The sequence below is a fragment of the Protopterus annectens genome, chromosome 7.part0 (genome assembly GCF_019279795.1).
Source record: "Protopterus annectens isolate FY-2018-M chromosome 7.part0, PAN1.0, whole genome shotgun sequence".
NCBI lineage: Eukaryota > Metazoa > Chordata > Ceratodontiformes > Protopteridae > Protopterus > Protopterus annectens.
In genome coordinates this window covers 1,805,722,409-1,805,741,528 of record NC_056739.1, presented here as the reverse complement: position 1 = coordinate 1,805,741,528, position 19,120 = coordinate 1,805,722,409, and positions in this window count along the sequence as shown.

Genomic DNA, 19,120 nt, shown 5'->3' with positions numbered 1-19,120 from the left:
TGCTACATATGAAACATCTATCTAATGCCAACTGCTATCAAATTTGAGCCTATCTGTTCCATATTAAATCTGTTTTATGTCCTGGACTGTAAATAATAACTTGCAATGGCTACTTTTTATATTTATCATAGTAACTTATGGCATCTCAAAGACTCATTTGAACACTTGAAGGCAGCAATCTACAGGGCTTCAACTATGAATTAAATAAAACCCCTGGGGAATAAATACTTATCATAAATAAAACTGTTGACTACATCTTTTGGGAGAGAGGCATCTAATGCTTAAAGTCTCTTGCTATTAAAAATGGCTTTAAAGAGACCCTATCGTTGAGTCCTGGGTATTTGTCTGCTTGTAACCTTAGGATCCATCTTATTTCCCTTTGTTCAGTATAATTTTTGTAATTTCCTAACCTCTCATTTTTTATGTATCAATTCTATCACTAAAAACCTAAAGCTGTGTGTTGTTCCTTTATCCATAACATGTTTTGCTAATGCATTACTCTCATCTTCCTTATTTATAGCATATATGTGTTCTTTCACACGTTCCCTTAAAGTTCTATTGGTCATACCTACATAAAAGCAGGCACATTTCATACACATAGCTAAATAAATCAAATCTCGTGTCTTGCAATCTGCATAGAAATTGAATTCATAATCTCTCCCAGTGTCTGGGTGAATAAACTTGTTATTATTAAACATATATGAACATTGATTGCATCCCCTGCATGCATATGTCCCTTTCCTAACTGTTTCCATTCTTTTCCTATCATTACTTTCATAACATAGCATGTGTTTCAAGGACTTATTCCAGTTTTTAATATTTACTTTTCTATTATTTGTAAAAGATATCACTGGTTCCTGACTTCTGTTTTCCTTCTTCCTTCCTTTTGTATATCTATATCTTCATTAATACTATATATATATATATATATATATATATATATATATATATGGTTTCCCTATTGTGGTTCTCTTAACTGTATCAGCATTAAATAAATAGTTGATTTCATTTCTTTTATATCCTCTTTCTTCAAATTCACTATGTAGCATCTCTATTGTTTCTTGAAACTTGCTATCTTGACTCGTAAGTCTCGATGCTCTTATTGCCTGTCCTTTTACTATATTATTATAAATGTGTGGGGGATGCATGCTGGTATAGTGTAATATTGAATTTGTTCTACATTCTTTTCTATAAAGTTGTGTGCTTATATTGCTTCCTTCTTTTATAAGTAATACATCTAAGAACTCAATCCTTTCAATTGACCATTTTCCTGTCAAGGTTAGGAAATCTGTCGTTCCATTTATATAATCGATAAACTCCTTAAGTTTGCCTTCATCCCCTTTCCATAACAAAAACACATCATCTACAAAATGCTTGTATAGCAAAATATTTTCTTTATATATGCTCCTCATTATGTAAGTATATTCCCAGTAAGCCATTATGATGTTAGTGTATGAGTTTGCACATGGTGTCCCCATGGCAACTCCTTTTTGTTGTAAAAAAATACTTTTCTCTATAGGCAAACACATTATTATTTAAAACTATGTCCATTAGCATTACACATCTTATTATTAAATCTCTTCTCATATTCTTTTCTATTAAGAACAGCCACATATACTCCACCCAGTGACATTTGGAATCAAATTGAACAGTGAGGTTACGTCTAATGTTACCATGTAGCTAATCTCTTTATTCTTATCTAGAATGGTATGTTCAGATAAACTCTCTATAAATTGTTTAGTATCTCTAACCACTGTCTCAGTTTTTTCAACCACCTTCCTCAGCTGTTTCTCTAAGTAAATAGAGATGGTCTCCGTGAGCCAGCCCTTACCCGACACTATTGGTCTCATTGATGGATCTTTAATGTCTTTGTGGACCTTCGGTGACCAAGGCGTGTTGTGTTGAGAGGAGGGCACAGACACAGAGTGACGGAATGAGTAAAACACAGGTTTCAAAATCCACGCCGAGTGAGGTACAAACGGAAGAACCGTTATGGAGAATTAGTTCAAATGGTCCATTGGAAAAGGGAGAAGGAAGTGAACAGCAACCACAGCCCATGATACATACATCTACATCTCCAGGTACATCGAATATTAATAAAAAAAGGCATGCAAGATGTTCAAAGAAAGGAATTAAATGTGAGTCATGACAGGGTAGCAGAGAATTCAAGTGGTGGCTTTTTTCTTTTCCTCTACCCATAAGAATACAACACAACACACCATGGTCACCGAAAAACGGGCCCAGGAAGCGCAAATCACTGGAAGAACAATTGGAATTTCAGAAGAAAATACTGCGACACGTAAGTCAGACCTAGTCATTAACATTTTGAAATATGCATTAACTGAACATGAAAGGAGTCTTTTGAACAAAGGACTCACCTTTATTCCTGCAAAGGATGTCGATAGTACTGATTATATCATTGATTTAAAAATGTTTACAAGAAATTTGAATTTAAATATGATGTTTAATGATAATAATGTATATAAAGAAGTAAATGTTTTTAAGAAGCCATCAACATTCATTCCACAAACACATCCATTAGTAGAGGCCTTTGAGAAAGCAATGGAAAGAGATTTGAATAAGCTATATAATAGTAACAAGGCTAAGAAACAAGATTTTTATAATATAAGCCAAAATGAACAGAAGGCACTTAAAGAGTTACAATTAAATAAAAAAATAGTTATAAGAGGGGCTGACAAAGGGGGAGCAGTAATTGTTCTAGATACTGACATGTATGAAAATAAGATGCAGGATCTATTAGAGGATAGAACAACATATTGTAAAATAGATTTGATACATTTAAATCAAATTATCAACAAAGTACAAGATGAATTATATGATTTATTTTTATGCAATGTGATAGGTTTTGAGTTATGCAAGTATTTTTTTAATAGAACAACCGGTTATACCCACGTTCAGAGGACTCCCCAAGGTCCACAAAGACATTAAAGATCCACCAATGAGACCAATAGTGTCGAGTAAGGGCTGGCTCAAGGAGACCATCTCTATATACTTAGAGAAACAGCTGAGGAAGGTGGTTGAAAAAACTGAGACAGTGGTTAGAGATACTAAACAATTTATAGAGAGTTTATCTGAACATACCATTCTAGATAAGAATAAAGAGATTAGCTACATGGTAACATTAGACGTAACCTCACTGTTCAGTTTGATTCCAAATGATACTGGAGTGGAGTATATGAGGCTGTTCTTAATAGAAAAGAATACGAGAAGAGATTTAATAATAAGATGTGCAATGCTAGTGGACATAGTTATAAATAATAATGTGTTTGCCTATAGAGCAAGTTTCAAGAAACAATAGAGATGCTACATAGTGAATTTGAAGAAAGAAGATATAAAAGAAATGAAATCAACTATTTATTTAATGCTGATACAGTTAAGAGAACCACAATAGGGAAGCCATATATGTACAGTATTAATGAAGATATAGATATACAAGAGGAAGGAAGAAGGAAAACAAAAGTCAGGAAACCAGTGATATCTTTTACAAATAACAATAGAAAAGTAAAAGAGATTTTTATTAAAAACTGGAATATCCTAACAGTAGATGATAGATTGCATGAGTTAGTAGGAGATACAGCAAATTTTACTTATAAAAACACTAAGTCCTTGAAACGCATGCTATGTTATGAAAGTAATGATAGGAAAAGAATGGAAACAGTTAGGAAAGGGACATATGCATGCAGGGGATGCAATCAATGTTCATATATGTTTAATAATAACAAGTTTATTCACCCAGACACTGGGAGAGATTATGAATTCAATTTCTATGCAGATTGCAAGACACGAGATTTGATTTATTTAGCTATGTGTATGAAATGTGCCTGCTTTTATGTAGGTATGACCAATAGAACTTTAAGGAAACGTGTGAAAGAACATATATATGCTATAAATAAGGAAGATGAGAGTAATGCGTTAGTAAAACATGTTATGGATAAAGGACCAACACACAGCTTTAGGTTTTTAGTGATAAAATTGATACATAAAAATGAGAGGTTAGGAAATTACAAAAATTATACTGAACAAAGGGAAATAAGATGGATCCTAAGGTTACAAGCAGACAAATACCCAGGACTCAACGATAGGGTCTCTTTAAAGCCATTTTTAATAGCAAGAGACTTTAAGCATTAGATGCCTCTCTCCCAAAAGATGTAGTCAACAGTTTTATTTATGATAAGTATTTATTCCCCAGGGGTTTTATTTAATTCATAGTTGAAGCCCTGTAGATTGTTGCCTTTAGGTGTTCAAATGAGTCTTTGAGATTCCATAAGTTACTATGATAAATATAAAAAGTAGCCATTGTAAGTTACTATTTACAGTCCAGGACATAAAACAGATTTAATATGGAACAGATAGGCTCAGTTTTGATAGTAGTTAGCATTAGATAGATGTTTCATATGTAGCACAAAACACTTTACAGTAGGGAGTCCAGAAATGTATGTTTCCATGATAAGTTGCTAGATTCTGCACCGATATATGCTGAGAGAGAATACATGTCATGATCCATGTTTACATTATGTTTTTAGATTAGTAAAGGTATTTTAGAGGATATGTTATATGAAGCACTAAGCACTTTATAGTAGGTAGTTCAGAAATACATGTTCTTAAGATAAGAAGTTTTTTAGAACAGTAATGTTATTTTAGAGGATATATTTTATATGAAGCACCAAGCACTTTATAGTAGGTAGTTTAGAAATGTATGTCTTTTCAATAAGACGCTGGATTTTGTACGATGTATGCCGAGTGATTATACATGCCGCTATGAATGTTTACGCTATGTTTTTAGAATGGTGATGCTGTTTTAGATGATATGCTTTTATAGATGGCAGACACAAGTAGCCTTTTAACACAAACATACCTTTAAGTTTAGCTGCACCCATATGTATATATCTTTCCATATGTGCTAAGTATACATAGGTTTATAGATTATTGGAAGATATATTGAAAAATATTGTGTTACATATTTATATTTATATTTATATTTATATTTATGATAGTTTTAAATACATATGAATAAGCACTGCATTAAAGGAACAAATACTAACTACATAATCACATGATGCTATTCTATATATACTAATAAAATAACGATGTATGATTGGCTATGAAATAACGGAGACAGGATATTTAAGAGATAGCAGAAGTTATGTGTTTTTAACAGTCTGATGAAGCATTCAGGTAGAATGGGAAAGCGCTTACTGAGAACACGTTATTTTTGTTTTTCGTTTTACTATATGTCATTTTAATAAACAGTCTACTTCTCATTGCCGTGGTGTGTCCTCCATCAACTGTGCTTTTGGATTTTTGGTTTTGCTGCTACGGAGGCACTTTACCCTTGAAAGTGATTGTTAACGAATATACGATTATTCTGATATTGTCCATGATTGTGTGTGTTTCTTTTACTGTTGTCCATGAGCCTGTAACTGTGTCCCACTTGTTGGAGACCTCTGCTGACATTACAGTAATATTCAGGAAAATCAGTTTGCATAGCTTCACGATGTGCACCCAACCCCACTTATATATGAAATTCCTGATAAATATCCTTGCCATTGTTCATGTCAGGATGCTTATATTACAAAGAAATCTTCTCCATTGTTATGTCACCTTGTCTGACAGTCACATATACATTTTCACTGTGTAGTCCATACTGTACCATGTCAATATGTGATTAGTGTGCTTGCTACAACTGTCTTCCATTTACATGTTCTCATCTGCTGTACATTATGATGTTTCACCTGTCCTCTTTCCCTGTGTTTGGACCATATACATTACTGTGTGATAAACCCTGGTAATCACTGTGACATTCCACTCTATCCTGCTAACCTAGTTTGCACTAAGGTAAACAAGTTAGCTATTTGTGTTTCTTTATACGGTTTCCTGGCCAGCAACACTGTTGCCAGCCATGAAACCATGCTTGTTTACTTTTAAACGGGGTGCGCAGTATGAATATGTAATCACCACTGCTGCTCACGACTCAAACACATAAACTCTGTGTAGGCTTCCCGCGAAGCCTACACAGAGTTTATTGAATCCTACCAACTGTTGTTTTTTTTACCAGGAAAGTCTGACTGGGCACAAGTCCCATTTTCAGCATAGGCCCAGGGAGAAAAGCTTCACATAACATATATATATATTTTCAATGAACAACTATAAAAAATTAAATTGAGACAAATAGTGAAGGCATTTATCACATACTTCAGAAGATATATTATTTTACATAAGTCAAAGATGTAAACATGTAATAGCTGAAGATACAAGAGCAATGATAATGAACATAGGTTCAGTATTTGTACATTAACATTAATGAGGTAGGATGTCACTAGAGCAGGGACAGTAAATAGAGGAGGAGGAAGGGTATAAGTAGAAATAATCAAGAAAAAAACATAAGTAGAAAAAGTTCTGATAGTAGAGAGGTTGAGATAATAGTAGATAGGTAAGATGAAGAAGTAGGTAAGGAGGGGTTATTAGTAGGAGAGGATTAAGGATATAGGCTAGTTGGAGGAGCTGTAGTGAGGATGAAAGAGAAAGAGACAAGGATAAGAAAGGTAAAAGATAGAGAGATTGGCAGTGGAAGAGAAACAGAAAGACAGGTGGGTTTAGTCAAGATGAGAACATGAGTACAGCCATGAGGAAGTTAGGTGTTGTCTTACATTGTATTTGAAATGTGTGGTAATGCTGTCTTGTTTTAGGGTGGGCGGGATGGAGTTCCATTGTTAAGCTTGTACTGTCGTGAGACTTGATCCTGGCCAGGAGAAATTTATTCTTGAAGTGGAGATTCTTAGGAGGGGAGTAGTGTTTGTGGATGTTTTGTAGTGATGGGCAGGGGTATGGTTTGTGTATTATTTTGTGGGCACTAAACAGTTGGGAGTAGGTACTGTAATTAGGTAGTTTCAGCCAATGTAGATGCTTCAGTGCTAGGGAGTGGTGTGAATGGTTTGGTAAGCTGGGTGCAAATTTAACTAATTTATTGTAGCAAAACTCTAGTTTATTATTTAAGGTAGAGTGAAGGTTAGTCAGGATGGGTGCTGCATAGAAAAGTGAAGAGAGAAGATAAGATGTTGCTAAATATTTCCTACAATAGTCAGTGAGAAAGGATTTGTTTTTGTAGAGGAAGTCCAACTTTTGGTAAGTTCTCTTGATGGCTTGAGTGATGTGTTGGTCATATTTTATGTTATTATCAATTAACACAAGAAGCTTTATGATGGAAACTGTTTCAGCTGAGGTATTATTTGCTGGTGTGATGTTAAAGGATTGTTTCTAGCATTAATAGTGTTTTTGTGAAATAAATGTTATTAGAATACCTGCCACATGAACAATGTAAACATAAAAACAAAAAGAAGAAATGAAAGAGGATGTGAAGTGTCATTTCTCTAAAAGGGGACTATGGATTACAGTTGTTTAGACTTTAATTCGAGATGCATTTTGACAATAGCATCAATGCACATCCAAATTATGTTCTCCCAGTTCATTCTAACCATCATTCTACCACCCTCTTTAACAACCTCCAGCATCTGTACTGGTTAGGGAATGAAACAACAGGAACTGCCTTACCAGTCAAACCCACAAATTCCATCAATAAAATAAGCCAATGTTGAGGTAAACCATTAACCCTTAATAACACACACACACACACACACACACACACACACACACACACACACACACACACACACACACACACACACACACACACACACACAAAGGCAGCTCAGAACAGATTACATCAGACTGAGTAAGTACACAATGGAGGTTTTCTCCATCAGAGATAATCTAAAACTTCCAAAGGCTACTGTATATAGACAGCCAATGTTCCTCCATTTGTTCCAGTGGAGCATATCAGACTAGCATTCACAAGGGACTGGATTCAAGTCATAGAGGAATAGCTTAATTAATTCTCAGTTTTGAATGTATATATTGCTGCATAATGTACAATGTGGTACTGAGTATCTCTATAGCCACTGGGTTGTCGATAAAAAGGTTAAAGTGTAGAAGAGTTAGGCAACATTTCCATTTTCGTCAGTTACATAGCTGTTAGTATAGCAGAATTGTGTCCCAAATGTCATGGGTTTAAGTCTCAGCTAAATATTTGATCTGGGCCTTCTTTTCCATATACCTGTTGTTGCACACCACAACACAGTGTACCAATCCAAATAACAGTTCAGTGTAAAATCTTTGGACAGGTAGATTTATTCAATAAAGAAACAATTACTCATCAGTTAAGACCTTATTAGATTCATCTCTCATTAGCTCTTGTGGACAACATAATCAGCATCAAATAAACCACATTTAAAAAAAATAAAAAATTAAGTCTTTGCCTGAGACCAGTCAGGATAAAATAGACAAGTCTTTGTGGGTTCAGTTCAAGCAGCTTTATTATGGCATTTATATTACGTGATCGAACAGTGAAATGTTCAAACACATAATAATCGACCCCTAAAATATCAAAATGCCGTAATGCGAACATCAAAACAAAAACAAAAAAACACCCAAACTATTAAAATCCTCTAAGCAGGGTGGAAAGCCCCCTGCACCCCCCCCCCACACCCCCCGCTATTTAAATATACCAACTCAACATCGCACTACAGTGCAGACAATGGAAAACTTCCATGTCCGCACTGTATACAGAGATCTCCATTGAACCGTTCGACATTCTAATGGTTCAATATTTAGGGGTCGATTATTACGTGTTCGAACATTTCACTGTTCAATCACGTAATATAGGTACTTATTATGTACAGACACATCAGGATTGAGGCTTAATAACTTTAACTTAGATAAACTTATAAACAAACTAGCTATTATCCTCATACATGCTCACTTTCTGGCTGCACTCTCAAAATGTCACTGAAGCTAGCACATGCTTGCTATTTATATGCACGTTCAGTCCTTGAAATGCTTCTTAAAGATACAGCACACACACACTCTATTCTACATCCTCCATCTTTGAGAAATAAGTCATCCAATATTGATGACATCAGTTGACATGCAATCTATACAAATAATTCTTTATCATGCAATTATACAGAACTCGATACACATATACAATTATGTCCAGGTTGCTGTGTATTTCACAAAAGGTCTGGAAATACGACCAAATCATGGGACATAAAAATTAGAATTAGGTTTAGCAACTGGAACTGTCTCTGCTGAATGTTCAACCTTAGGGAACATCAGAAACATCATCAGGACTGGAAGGAGAAGTTAAGACATGTTCTGCAACAAGAACATTGTCTGGATTGCTCTGCGATCTAGAGTCTGTATCACAGGAACAATGCTGTGATATTGATTCTGGCACAGGAAGAAGATGTCTGCGATTCCTCCTGTATTCCACACCGGATCTCGGCTCGATACATATACCTGTTACTTAACCAATCCGGTTGAACGTTTTCGCCATTTGTATCCTCACTGCCTCCTTCTTTCAATGGACGAAGAAATCTGCCCGATTTATCATAGCTGGACTTCTGGAAACAAATGCTTTCTGAATAACTGAAACTAATAGGCATTGCTATTCTGGTTTGCCTAGATAGAAGTCTCTGAGCAGGTGAGCCAAGTATATCATCACGGGGTATGTTTCCAAGATTAAGTAAATTCAAAAAGACATCAGTATTATCATGCTTTGACCTCTCAAGTAATTGCTTTGCACTCTGTACTGCACATTTAGCTAGCTCATTTGACTGTGGATGTTCAGGACTGCTAGTAACATGTACAAAGTCCCATTCTCTTGCACATTTCTGAAACAACTAACTAGTAAATTGAGTACCATTGTCAGAAATAACTTTGTGTGGACTACCATAGACTGAGAAATATTGCTTCAACTTGATGATAGCAGTGGATGTTACATTAGGTAGTAAATCAATCTCAAACCAGTTAAAGAGTCTACCAATACTAAGTAATGTTGATTGTTCCACTCAAATATATCAGTGGCTACTGCTGACCAAGGTAGTTCAGGAGCTTGACTTAGTTGAAATGGCTCTCTTTGCAAATGTGGTTTAGTACTATTGCATACTGAACAAGAAGACAGTACTTTATCAATGTCTTTTACTAGAGAAGGCCAAAATACTAATTCTCTCAGCCTTCTTTTACTAGATTCAGAACCTGGATGACCACAATGTAAAATCTGGATATATTCATGTTGTAAGGAAGCAGGAGCAACAATTTTAGGACCTTTGGAAATAATGCCATCTTCCATCAACATCTCATCCCTGTAAGGAAAATAAGTTTGCACTTCAGGTGGCACACTAGATTGCTTTGTGGCCATCCAATATTAATGTAGTGGTTGACCTTTTGCAAAATTGGATCAGTCTTTGTATGATCTCTCAGTTCATCAAGTCTCGTGGTAGAAACATTACACAGTGACATGACGCCAAAGTCAAAATTCTCTGCATGAAGCTGTTCCGTTGTATTTCTGGGTGATCTGGATATGGTATCAACCAGGTAAAGAAGTTTGCCTTTTGTATAGACCATTTTGAAGTTGCACTTTTGCAATTTGAGCATCATTCTTTGTAATCTCACTAGAGCTGAATGCATAGGCTACCTTAAAATAGTAACTAGAGGTTGGTGATCGGTTTAAGTCTGAAAAGCTCAACCATTGATATAATCATGAAACTTTGAACATGCAAATACTATTGCCAAAAGTTCTTTCTCAATTTGAGCATATTGCATTTCAGTTTGGGTAAGAGTTCTAGATGCATAGGTACTGGTCTGCACTCTTGAAGAATAACTGTACCAAGACCAAATTTTGAAGCATTACAGGAAAGAATAACTGGTTTAGTGATATCATAGTATCGTAATAAAGGTGGGGTGGCAATTTTCTGCTTAAGGTCTTCAAATGCTTTCTGGTGCTATTCCATCCAAGACCATGTAACATTTTTGCATGTCAGCTCTCTCAAAGGTGCTGTCAACTCACTGAAGTCTGGTATAAACTTGCCTAAATAGTTGACCATGCCAATAAAACACTGTAGAGCTTGAACATTATCTGGTGCTGGCATGTCAAGAATGGCTGCTTGCTTGGATGGGTCTGGACTCAAGCCAGTGCTGGTAAATAAATGACCTACATATGTAACTTCTGGTAGTCTGAATTTGAATTTAAGAGGATTGAGCTTTAAGCTCACTTCACAAGCTCTATTTAGAACTTTCTTAAGGATTCTGTCATGCTCTGCTTCACCATTGCCTTCAGTCAATAAATCATCTACTATTATGGCACAAGGATAACCTGAAAAAATTTGCACCATTGCACGCTGAAAGACTTCACTTGCAGAATTTATTCTAAATGGCATCCTGATGAATATATAGCTGCCAAACATGGTACTGAAAGTAGTAATGAGGATTTGTGATCAAGCATCACTTGCCAAAATTAACTTTTTGCATCCAAGACAGAAAAAAAAACAGTGGCATTTGGTATTAGGGATGCAACTTTTTTGGCTGTACACACTGGATGATGTGGTTTCTTTAATACTTTGTTCAGATCTCTTGGTCACTACAGTCTGATTTCATCTGAGCCTTTTTTGTGAGTTGCTACAATGGGTGACACCCATTCATTTGGTTCTGTAGCTGGGCAAATTACACCTTGCCACACCATTTTATCCAGCTGAGCTTTGACTTTATCCTGTATAGCTATCAGAACTTTTCTTGCTGGTCTGATCACTGGACTGACCTCTGGGTCAAACTTCATAGAATACACAACTGGACGTTTGCCCAACTTGTCATCGAAAACATCAGCATACTCTGAAAAAATGGCTTCAGAAAAATTGGAACAAGGAGATGCACTTATATGATGAACTTCTTTGGCAAAAGAAAGCAGATTCATTCTCAAACTGTCTCTGAGACCCAGTAATGACTGCACAGGTATTCAGACTACACACAATAACAAGCTGTAACAGTTCCTAACCACATAACATGAAAGTACTACTGACACTTTGGTTTAAATTTCTTCACCTCCATAAGCAACACGTTTCACACAACTAGCCACATTGAGTTGTTCACCAGCTTTCACCTTAACAAATATGTCTGCAGACATAACATCACACTTTGAACCAGTGTCTACTTTGAGCTCAGTTGATTTACCATTGATCTGGACAGGTCTATATTATATCATCGAACGCTTAAAAAAGCGAACGCTGATTGATCGACCTAATTTAAGCGAAAGCTTACAATCTCGAACTGTCAAATCGCTGATCCAAAACACATACACACAACACAAGCACACCAAACAAACAGAAATCCACACACATACACCTAAAATCTGATACCTAACCCTACACTAAACTATGCATACACCACTAACTACCCACTTACCTTAACCCAAACCCTAACCCTAAGGTCCGTCACTATCGCACACTCACCTCACTCGCTCCCTAACCCTAACTCACTTAAATCCGCCCTAACCCTCATGTCCACTCAATCGCACACACCTAACCCGAGCCCTAACCCTAACTCACCTAAATCACCCTAACACTCACATTCACACAATCGCACACTTACCTGAATCTGACCGGTAACTTTCCACCATAACACTGAAAATACCGAAGCAACAGAAACGGACAACCAAATTCTTTCCCTAGAAAAAAATTTGAGTTTCTGCTGCTTCGATATTTTGCAGTTTCGCGAAAATAAGTTCGATCAATCAGCATTTGCTTTTTTAAGCATTCGAGGATATAATATAGACCCCATCTGGACAGTACAAAACACTTCGTTCTTTGCCAACAAATTCACTGGATCAGCTGTTTCACCAATTGCTGATACATGATCTACATAGAAAGTAGAATTGCAGCTCTTTATATGATTAACTTGCTTTTTTGAGTTACCCTTCTTTATAACTGTGTGAGGTTTACTTGATTTGCAAAACCTTTGAAATGGTTCAATTTTTTACACTTGTGGCATTGCTGACCAAATGCTAAGCATTTCTCTCTTTTAAACTCATGATTGGCACCACAATTGTGACAGTTAACAATAAAGCTGGAGTTGGGTTTTGCTGGCTCACCTTTGTACTGCACTAAGCATGCTTCTTTCTTAGAACTTCTTGCTGGAAAACAACATGGTTTCCCATGAAAAGCAGCAGAAGCTGTAACTGCCATGTGCTTAGGCCTGCCTCTGCTTGCCATATGCTGCATACAGTCTACATTTGCTCTGGAGCCTGCTGAAACCATGCTCTTATCACTTGCAAGCATACTTGCGTGCCTTTCTGTAACTTCATGGATTTGACAAATCTCAATAGCTTCACTGAACATTAAATCACTGTCACAAAGCAAAATCTTTCTCACAGCAGCACTATTAATACCACATACAAGCCTGTCCTTTATCAACTCATCTTTCAAGTCACCAAAATGACACATTTTAGCTTTGTTTCTCAGATCAGTAATATAAGTTGCAAAAGTTTCCCCTGGTTTCTGATCTCTTGTGCAAAACAAATATCTCTCTAATGTAGTATTTGTCTGGGGGTTGCTTATTTCTCTGAATTTATTTATTTATTTATTTGCCTTTTGTTAACCAGGTTGATCTGGCTGGGCCAAGGGCCCTTTTTCAGCAGAGACCCGAGGAGAAAAGCTCCAGTACAAAGACAATTAGTTACAATTAAGTACAAAATTAAGCAAAACACAAGTGAAAAATGGACAATATTATACATAGAAGAGAAATAAAGTTTTCATTTATACATGGTAGGAGAACAATAATTTGTGCTTCAAACACTTGGGGGTGTTCCCTTGATTCAGCCTGTACAACAATATGGTAGCTTTTAATTTCCCCCCATATACTGCTGGTGCATACACAAATGAATGCGCTCTTTCAATGGCCTCTGACCCAGTTATGTTTAGCAAAATGAATGCCCTGGTTCATGCATCTTTGTCAGAATAACCTGCTTATATAAAAATATCATACTCTTGCTCAAATTTTCTCCAATTCTCAGCAATATTCTGATCAAATACAAGTGGTGAGGGTTTTCAAAATGTGTCTGCCATATTAACACATACCAGTGAAGGCTTTTGCAAGTATGCATGAAGACACATACATATGCCAGAAATTTATGCCAATATTTGTAACTTTGCCCAATTGCACAACAAGCCTCTGAATAACTGAACTTTGCAAAATAAGTCTCCTGGGCACTGTGACACTCTTGAAATTACTGTACTGTAAGAAATCACCTGTTATCAGTGTAAGAAACACTTCAAAGTAACTGCACTTTGTGAATAAACAGTACACAGCACACTGAAACGTTCCTCACAATGGCAGTACTTTGCTAAATAACTCTTTACAGTGCAAGAAAAACTCTGTAATGGTGGCACTTTGCGAATAGACACACCCAGCCCAAGAAACTTTTCAAAATGGCTGTATTTTGACTTACTTCATGAAATAGTTGCACTTTGCACGCAAATAAACTCTTTGGAGTAAATGCACACTGTAAGCACTTTTACACACTTTGAGATACTTTGAATAACTCTAATTATGCCCGGAATACAATACGAAATAGTAGTTATGCCAAAACACAATACTTTGCCAAAAAACATGCAGTCACCTTGCCTTATTTATGCTTAATGTGCTCCTTTTGCCCTTATTATATTTGTTTTGCTCATTTATCTTTTCTCATGCCCATTGTACTTTTCTTGTGCCTGTTTTACTCTAAACATGCCCGTTTTGCTTTAAACATGCTCATTTTGCAATTCCGAGGTAATTCCAAAACTCTTATATGCTTTTCTGACAATCGTTTTTTCAAATATCTTAATTTTAAACATTTCATTTAATTAATAACCCTTTAGTGCCTCTCGCTTGTTTAATAATGCCGTTTGTGCCCTAGTAATGTTCTGTTTTATCTTTTTTTTTTTTATAAAATAAACCATTCATGCAAGTTTTCATTACCTTTGGTTCATTTCTGGCCCTTTTTTGTGCTCGTTTCTCTTAGTTTACCTTCACTGTTAACTCTGCACCTCGTAGCTCTGAAAAGCAGTCTCTGGAATATCGGTTCTGACACCATGTTGCTCGTCTAGTCGGGATGAAATAGACGAGTCTTTGTGGGTTCTGTTCAAGCAGCTTTATTATGTACAAACACATGAGGATTAAGGCTTAATAATTTTAACTTAGATAAACTTATAACAAACTAGCTATTACACTCATTCATGCTCACCCTCTGGCTGCATTCTCAAAATGGCACTGAAGCTAGCATGTGATTGTTGTTTATATGCAAGTTCAGTCCTTGAAATGCTTCTTAATGATATAACACATGCAATCTATTCTACACTTAGCTTGCCAGGGGAGCACCTCATCAGATTTCATGTGCTTCAATAGAAACAGGCTGGTAATACCTAATATCAAGGCTATATAACTGTTCTCTGTGAATGACTCTTTTCTTCTTCTTTAGTTCTCAAACCCAAAGATCTTGATTGTAATAAAAAGTAGATTACCTCAGTCGAGGACATGACCATTAATTTGAGACAAAGTAGAAAAGATATGAAGAGGAGCTTCAAAGCCTATCTCTGATATTGAAATACCCAACTTGTGCAGCTTTACTTTGATACTGCAAATAATACTATGTTCTCCTAAGTTTAGGAATGGGGAAAAGAGGACAGACAGAACACCAGACATGCTTCCAGTCATTTGGATTCCCCAAGTGAATCCATTTTCATTACTTTAGAGCAGAATGTGATTGAATTAACAGGTCTAACAGAACCATTGATATCTTGCATAGACATAAGTAGAGTGGAGCCACACTGAAAACAATTTGCAGTAATTCTATGTTTGGTCTGTAGTACCCAAAATTAAAATAAGATTGGATTTATTCTGCATTCTGGTCACAGTGGTACTAAGAAAATCACCATCATATGATGCAGCAGATAAACCTTGTTTCATGATTTTAATTTATTAATTATTTATGGATTCTGAACTGCTGCAGAGGGGTTGAACTGGGATTAATACTTAGCACCATCATCATTTTGGAGATACTATGATACAGAACCAAAGCTAGTGCATAAAATCACTTCCCAGTAAATATTGCATCTTTTGAAATGATGTGAATAATGTCTCATCTATAATACAACCCATGAGGGTACCCTCTTCCATGTATTAAAACAACAAAACCAGCAAATGAAGTGTAACAGACTCTATAATTAATTATCTTGGACTTTGCTCTGCCTAGCTTTGTAGGGAACTGAATATTTACTAATTTATTCATATGAGATGCGCAATTCCAGAGTAAAATTAATTAAACTTTCTCCAGTTTGGTTTGCTACATGGTACAGACACAAGAGGAATGATGGTTGATAATATATATAGAATCATGAGGAAGAATGTAATCTTAGTTATGCTAAGCTAGACCAGGAAATTAAGGGAAAAAAGGAGGCCAGCATTTCCCCATCTAAAGGATTCCTAGTCTGCAATACAGAAGTGATCCTAAGATAAGGTGTCAAGAGCACCAAGTTACTATAAATTCCCTAGATGACACAGAGACATCTGGCTGAGATTCACATGGAGGCTGCACAATGTTCAGTGAAAACAGCACAAGCAGCAGTTATGCACATGGTGTGGGCAATCCAAAGGCACTGCTTGTATGTAAGTGCAATGAAAGAAATTGCATGATATACAGTGCATGCAAATGAGTGCAAAATGGCATGATTAGCACTCCCCTCCCATGCAAATGAGCAACACTCAATATGTAAATACAGGAAGATAAGATGGCAGAGGGATTCAGAGATGTATAAAATTGTGGCATCATGCATGTTTATTGACCCAGATAAAAAATGTGATTTATAGAATACATGACAGAAGGCAGCTAAGGCATTGCAGTAGCAATGGCTTGACAAGATGTGTAAGCAGCCACTACTGGAACCAGTGATGGCTATGCTATACAAAACATTACCCATTGCAGCAATGACAAAACGGATAGCAATTCATATAATCACAAGATTAGCAGATGATTGATCACTTCAGAATAGATAGGGGTGCACTGCAAGACCTAGTCAAACTGTGTCATCCATGTGTAGAATTGAGGTACATGCATGGCATGCCCATTCCTATGGACATAAAGGTATGTGTAACCTGAACATCCTATGTGCAGGGACATCACCATGACCTAAAGAAGACACATTAGGTATATCACAGATCTCTGTTTCATGAATACATAATCCATTCCTTAGCATCATGGAACAACCATGTGGAGAAAACTATCTGTGTCCCAAAAACACCAGGAAAGAGAACCAATACCATGTGTGCATAGGAGATTGCACACTTCCCTGGGGTCCTCATTGCCATAGATTGCACCAATGTTCCAATTAATTCCCACTTGGTTCAGGAGGACAGAGATGCATAAACAGGAAGAACTACTTCTCCCTGATCTGCCAGGTGATCTGTAATGCCCAGGGTATTAGCTACAATGTGCCTATGCATTACAAAATCAATTTACCTGTTTTGCCCATTTGGCGCATGTCTGACCCATACCAATAGTTTCAGTGAGGCAAACTTCCCACAGGGTTACTTGGCTAGTAAGTGCACACTCATTGTAGTGAAAATGACTTATACATAATGGTAAAATGTGGTCTGGGAGCATGACACATATTCTGCTGTGCCTTGTTTGTGTTGCAGGTGATGACAGTATGCCCTTGAGCCACGGATGATGACCCTGATTCACAGTCCACTAATAATGGCATAAATGTCATACAATACAGCTGATACTGAAACAAGTAATACTGTGCAAAAAGTCTTTGGCCTTCAGAAGGGCAGAACTCACTGTTAAAACACCTTTGATGGAGCATTACAATATAGTTCAGAGATATTGAGCAAAATATTTGTGTTATGTGCCATGCTAAATAACATGGTCCCAGAAAAACTTGTGATGCAGCCATACAGCACCAAACCAGGGCATACTTTAACTGACACAGCAGCAATAGTAAGGCAAGGACAAAGTACAGAGGAGAAAAATGGAGTAGCAGAAGCATGGTCAGGCAGCAATGGGTGCAATAAACTATTACAATGATAAAGGAGCAGCATCTGGTCCACAAATATGGGTCAAGACATAGAAAATACAGAATAATATGATGCATGCTGTAACACCCAGGCTATGCAGGGCAGTACATATTTTGGTTTCAATGGGCATGAGAAATCAACAAACCTATACAGGATAGCAGTAGGGCAGGGCATAGTCATCATCATGTGCACTGGTGGGACACAGAAATGACTACAATCAGTTGGACTGGGTCATGGGAGGTGAATGCAGTAGCCTCAAAGTTTAGCTGGTTGTTTGTATCAGGATCATATCATCCACTGACAAGGTAATCGTCCCACTGTGGGTCCATTGTCAACATGTACTCTGCCTGCTAGCTTTGTCTAGTCTAGCTCCATCCCATGGCAGCAATCAGATGACATGATCTGGAGGCAACCCATGGGTAGAACCCAATGAATATCTCCATTCATGTTCAGGGTTTCCAGGCCACATGCCAGTATGAGACATTGATGGTACATTTGGAGCAGTCAGTGTCCCCTAAGGTGGATATGCTGTCCACCTTGTGTCTGTTAAAAAAATTAAGAAATGCTATGCTGGTCTACTAACAGAAAAAAAGACACCGGAACGCAGACATGATGCAATATTTTATTAGATCAATGTAAGTTCTGCAATTACTTGAGCTTTCATGCTACCAGGAGTCCTTCGCTAGGAGCCATTAAGATACTAATACTTGTTACAGAGCTCAAATATCTAATTGTGCCTATTCAAGGAAGTACATCATTTCTTTCTTTTTTTGCTAAAGAAAAATGCCAGTGTGGAAAGAAAGTGTGCAGCTCAAATGCTTAGTATGACAACTAGATCGCAGAGACAAACACAATATGTATGTATGTGTTTGAGTGTGTGTGTGTGTGTGTGTGTGTGTGTGTGTGTGTGTGTGTGTGTGTGTGCGTGTGTGCGCGGTAGCAGGCGTGTGTGTGTGTGTGTGTGTGTGTGTGTGTGTGTGTGTGTGTGTGTGTGTGTGTGTGTGTGTGTGAGAGAGAGAGCATGAAATCTTGCAAGACTGGCGGGCATGGCCAAGATGGGCACTAACTAGCAGCATTTTTTTCCATCTCTGCCAGTTTTCATGTTCTTGACAGGAATTAAACTTCAAAAACAATCTAAATGGACTTATTTTGACATTTT